The sequence below is a fragment of the Lactuca saligna genome, chromosome 1, assembly GCF_052625555.1.
Source record: "Lactuca saligna cultivar CGN05327 chromosome 1, ASM5262555v1, whole genome shotgun sequence".
Lineage (NCBI taxonomy): Eukaryota > Viridiplantae > Streptophyta > Magnoliopsida > Asterales > Asteraceae > Lactuca > Lactuca saligna.
In genome coordinates, this window is record NC_136417.1 from 16,080,475 (window position 1) to 16,086,474 (window position 6,000).

The following is a 6,000-nucleotide window of genomic DNA, read 5'->3' on the forward strand; positions in this document are numbered from 1 at the left end:
CGATTTCCTTGCCATCACAAATAATTGATAATATCTATTTAATTAAAATTTATTATTTTAAAAAGAACTTTAGCCATCTACCTAATACCTATGATTAAACATTTATACAAAGTTACAAAAGTAAATCAACATCATATCGTTTTCTTATAATATTTCCTCTCATCTATATAATCTTATAATAGTTCAAATTTAGCATGTGAAACATATCAATTTAAGTCATTATCTTCCTCTAAATTCATTGAATATGAAGACTTCCTATCAAATCACACGACCCTTTCCTTTTTTTAATATGCTTTATAAGTTCAAAAATTCGATTTTCCTTCTCTCGTATATTATAAAGTTATTCTATCTATTAGTTATAAATATATACAACATGACATTTTAAATAGTTTTAGATAAGTGTCCATACATGTTCTATCTTTATCACCAGTATGAAACTTAACAAGTAAAAAGAAAAAATAGAGTATTCCATAAAAAGGGGGAAATAAACATTGTGTCTAGTAGCCAAATCAATATTTGGAGCTTAATTCAACCTTGAATTGTAATAGATGTCCGATAAAATCAAACAAAATTAAGCAAGGTTGTGACATTGTTAGAACCACTAAAGAGGCACATGTCATCAAGGCATGTTTATTTTAACAGCCATATTTTCTTTTAAATTCAAGCAAGGAGTTAGAAAGAATAAAATTATATAAAATAAGTTAAAAATCAGATTTTAAAGTCATCTGCTTCCACCTATTTTGCATTTATGTTTCTACTTCCAAAAAAAAAAAAAAAAAAGACCACCTTATCAAACAATTGTTTTTTTAGAAAAAAAACACGACTTGTAGATAATATTATTTGTGTAGCTCCAAATCACCCACACCCCCGTATAGACAATTACCTCAATTAGCTTCTTCTTCATCTTTGAAACCGATGGCATGTCAATCCAATAAAACAATATGGAATGTTAATCCAGCAAGTAAAACGATGCCAAAGTTGCGATGCCACCTCACACTATAAAAACATGTTTAACATCTTCAGTATGTAGATCACAACAATTACATACCATAGATAAAAGATCAATATCCTTATCGACCAAGTTTACTCTAGTTGGAATCATATATAATAACACACACCAAACAAACACATTCACTTTGATGGAGAATATATTTGTTTCATCTGGTTTCAACCTCTCCAACATCTAATAAAACTTCATTAATATGAATATGGGCACTCTTAAACAAGAACAAGTTATGGGAGTCTAAGTTCCATATCCATAAATCTTTATCATGGGTGAGTTGAACCAAATCCATCAACCATATCATCTCTTCCATTTGCTCTGCTTCTTCACCATCACAAACTTCTCCAGCTACACACCCACTGGTAAATTACTTTCCACTCTTGAATCTTACAATCATTATTGTTCCCCATGGCAAAAAAATTTATCAAAACTTTCTTTAAAACATTCGTTCTCCATGCAACAGTCCTTTAAAAGTCGAGAATTAGCACTATTACCAACTCTTTTATGGAACACATAATTGGGAAGATATACTTTGTCATGCATACACTGAATAGAAGCTACAATTGCCAACAACACATGGCTACTTTTTCGATTTTTGAAGACAAAGAGAAAGACATCCCAAGGCACCATGAATAGCCTTTTATAACTTTAACCCAAATACCTTTATCACCATTAATGAAACATCATTTCCATTTCTAAAGAAATGTCTAGTAAAAAGCATAAAGACTACCAATATGGAATCCTCCATTCTTCTTAGAGGGCCGACACTCTCTCCCATCAAATCCAACTAATCTTCTTTTCATCCTCTTAGCACCCTCAGAAAAATGGAGATCACATAAATTAAAGGATCCTATAGAAAACTTTAGGCAATTTAAACACCGACATAAAGATTATACCCAACACACAAAGGACCGACTTGATCAAAGATAAACAACCCTTAATGGTGTAACATCCATAAAAATCATGTCAAATTAAAACTTTTTAAAAGATTATCAAAAACAAGATTATTACAAAACATGTTTCCAAAATAGTATAATGTCAGAGTATCCCAGAATCAAATTATAAAAACATGAAATATGAGGAGCTGTACGATCACGCATTCGCCTTCCCGCAATCATCAGAAGTACCTGGAACAATAATCGATAAATGTAAGCTCGAAGGCTTAGTAAGTTACCCCCAAAATACCAACGCCATAAAGATATAACCATATCATATAAACATATAATCAAACAACATGCATAATGAGCCTTCAGTCTGACTGGACCGCCTCGCAGGCCTTTAGCCTATCTGGACTGCTCTACGAGCCTTCGGCACGTTTGGACCACCTCGCAGGGCCTACAACATATTCAGACCGCTTGCTGGGCCTTCAACCTAACTGCACCCCTTTGCAGGGTCTTTAATTTATCCGGACCGCCCTGGGTAAGTTGGCCTTCAGCACAAACCAGGATCGCCTCAACCTAACCCCCAATCAATGAACATGTGCACATAAATATCATACGCTAGCATATATAACAGTCAAACCAATCTAATCATATCACTAATCATAGCAACATCCTATTTTCCAAGATACAAACCTAACCAGGTCACTAATCATATCACTATCCTAACTACCAGGATGTAGATCAATAAGCATATCATGTAATAAACTTAGATACAAATCCGATAAGGGTCGGCATTTGTGCCTTACACCCAGTTGATACAGTGAGGAGAACTCACCTTGCAAGTAGTGCTGAAATGAACTGAAAGTCTCCGATCATTGTCTCACCGAAAACCCCGAACTATCCAAATAATAAACACTATGTCAATACATGGAATATCAATCTTGACTAAGGGTCCACATAATCCATTTTGTCCTTTCTCTTTGTTGGGCCAAGGCCCAATTACCAAATCCATGATCTTAAAAACCCATATATCCAAAGAACATTAATTCCCCAAATTTCCTAATTTGGACATAACTTCCTAATTGGGCCTTATTATAGGATCCCTTATCGAAATTGGCCATATCTCAATTGTTAAGAGGGCCCAACAAGGCCCAAGTCCTATTAGACCAAAATCAGCCCAATCCCAAAGCCCAATTTGTCAAAAGCCCAACAGAGGGTTTACGTGGGGCGTACTCCTCTGGTACGCTAGGCGTACTCTGCCTGACGTTGACCACCTTCCGGGTGGTTGATCCAGTACGTTGGGTGTACAGAATTTACATGGGACGTATGCGGGGTTTTGCCAAAACCCTAATAAGTGCTTAATGGCTTAAGCACTTATGTCCAAACTCTAGATCCATCGACTAAAAGTGCTTTAGAACCATAAAGTCTTGAACTTTAAGACTTTGGACGTCAAGAAAGTTCCTAATACATGGTCTTAATCCATTAAGACCTTCCTACTCCATGTACAAGATGCATTTAGCTATTGGGACTTCATTTTTATCGCTTAGGACCTCTTTAAGGGTCTCAAAGGTCAACTTATCTCGTCCAAATCACAACATGCACCAACTTAGGTCTTTTGGGAGAAGAAATGGTTCCACAAAGCTAGCATGGAAAGATCTATATCATGCATGCATAAAGTTTGAAGCTTTTTACTTTCTGGAGCTTCTATAGCACAAGGAAACTTCAGATCTACAAGCTTGCCTTCCTTCTCCAACTATTTGATGCAATGTCTTCACCTTCAAGAGCTCAAAACACACACCAACTCACACTCATACACAAAACTAGGGTTTGGGACATTTCTGGGATATGGTGGCTAAGAATGATGAGAGAAAATGAGCCATAAGGATGTTTATATACCCCAACCCCAAATATTACGGTTTTCTCTTAACATAAGTACACCCAGCATACTAAGGCGTGCCTTAGTATGCCCAACATACCCTTATCTACGCTCAGCGTACTCCTTCCTCATCCAAGGTTGCAACCTTGGCCCTTAGACTTGTCCTGGCTCGATACTTCCAACCTCAAGGGCTACAAATGAAAAATAATGATAAAAGAGAGGATTCGGAAATACCTACAAAATCTCAGGATGTTACAAATGGACAACATGTTAACCTTCTATGAATAATTTTGTTTTCCGAACCTCTTGGTAATCTCCTTCCAACGATCAGTCATAGACATCTTAACACCAATAGGCAATCCCAAGTAAATAAAAGGTAAATACACCGACCTACAACCCGTACCCACATATAGAACCAAGACCTCCTATAACACACATGTTCCAGATTGGTTAAACTTATTTTTTTATCAAGGACCAAAGATGGAGTATTGGTAAACCAATGTGCCACGACATGGCATTGATTAAATGGAACGCATGTTTTTAATGAGTGACACAACGTAGTAGATGATTGGACATGACGTGATAGTTGTTCTAGCACAAGCCAGTAATTTTAGGGTTTCCTCCCATATTTAAGCAATATTTCCACAGGATTAAGGCATCATCTTCAGCTTCCAACCCTCTACCTCAAAACCTTAGCATCACTTTGAGAGTTTGGTTCATTTTGGTACTTTATTGGATTGAAGAAGAAGAAGAAGTGTTCTAATGTCCTAATCCAGCAAGCAAGCCTTATCCTCCTTCTTTTGTATATTCTCTAGACCCTTGTAAGTGTCTAAGATTCAATCTTTTTGTTGATTGCTTCAAGATCTAGACCTTTTGTCCCTTGATCTTCTTAGTTTGGGAAGTTTGGAAGATTGGATTCCATAAATTTGGCAAATTTATGGATCCTTGTAATCATCCTAGTGTTATATGTTTCAAATTGAAGGATCCTTAGAGTTTTGGTCCCATGCACAAGCTTTGAGTATATATTTTCCATGTTTTTTTTACCTTAAATGGAAGGGACATTCATTGCAAATTCATGTCCATAAAGCTACAATTTTTATGGTCCATTAGGTGTCGGAAACCCTTCTGGAAGCTTTGTAGGAGTAGCTCTTACGATTAGGTGCTTAATGGGTGGTTGCATGCCTTCATTTGCCTTTAAAGAGTTAGGGTTTGAGATCTTGATTTATTAAAATGTGTTAATGAATAAAGTTTGAAACTTTATCCATTAAGACCTTAGGGAGGATCAGATCTAAGCTTTGGAGCTCTTGGAGTTGTTGGAGAACAGTTGAATATGTTAAGTTGTCCAGACCAGTAGTCATGGCGTGGCCTTAGGCTGCCACGTTGTAGTAATTGGGAATAGACTCGATTGTTTTGTCTTTATGCAATCATAATGTGGTTAACGGAATTCCATGACATGGCGATTCACTACTTTGATTTTGGGATGTTGACCTTGAGGGTTGACCCTTGACAGTTGACTTGCTGACATGGGTTTACTTTTGGTCAAGATTATTGGATTTAGTGTATAGACTAAGGTTAGACCTTCTATGTTTTGATAGGGGCGTTGTAGCATCTGTTTCTAGGCTCTGATTTGTCGTTTAGCTGATTCGTGATTCAGGTGAGTCTTCTCACTATACTTATGGGTCGAAGGCACCAATGCCGACCCACTGGATTGTGTTATGTTGGATGCTAGCTGTCTTTGAGACTTTTGCATTTATGTCTGCGTTGAAATACACCCTAGGGATGATCCCACTATTGTATGCTTCGGTTGAAATATACTTCATGATTGGGCCCTTTAATGTGCATTGGGTTGAAACATACCCCAGGGTTAAACCCAATAATGTATAATGGGTTGAAATGTACCTCATGGTTGGGCCCACTAGTTTATATGGTATGTGGTATTTTTGGGGAACTCACTAAGCTTCTCGCTTACGGTTTGCGTAACGCCTACAGATTCAGGCTAGTCAATTAAAATATATTTAGAGTTAAAAATGACTTTTTGATAGAATATTACTTAGGGTAAATAACCTTAACAAAAGTTATATTGTATGTAACAAGGGTTCCATACATATAAAGAAAACCAAAATACAACTTCGAATGAGAAAGTTATGCTTCTTCGAAGTTTTGCGATTAAACCGACACGGCTTTACGTATCCATAAAAAGTGAATTTTCGATAGATTACTTTTTAGCCTAAGTGATCTAC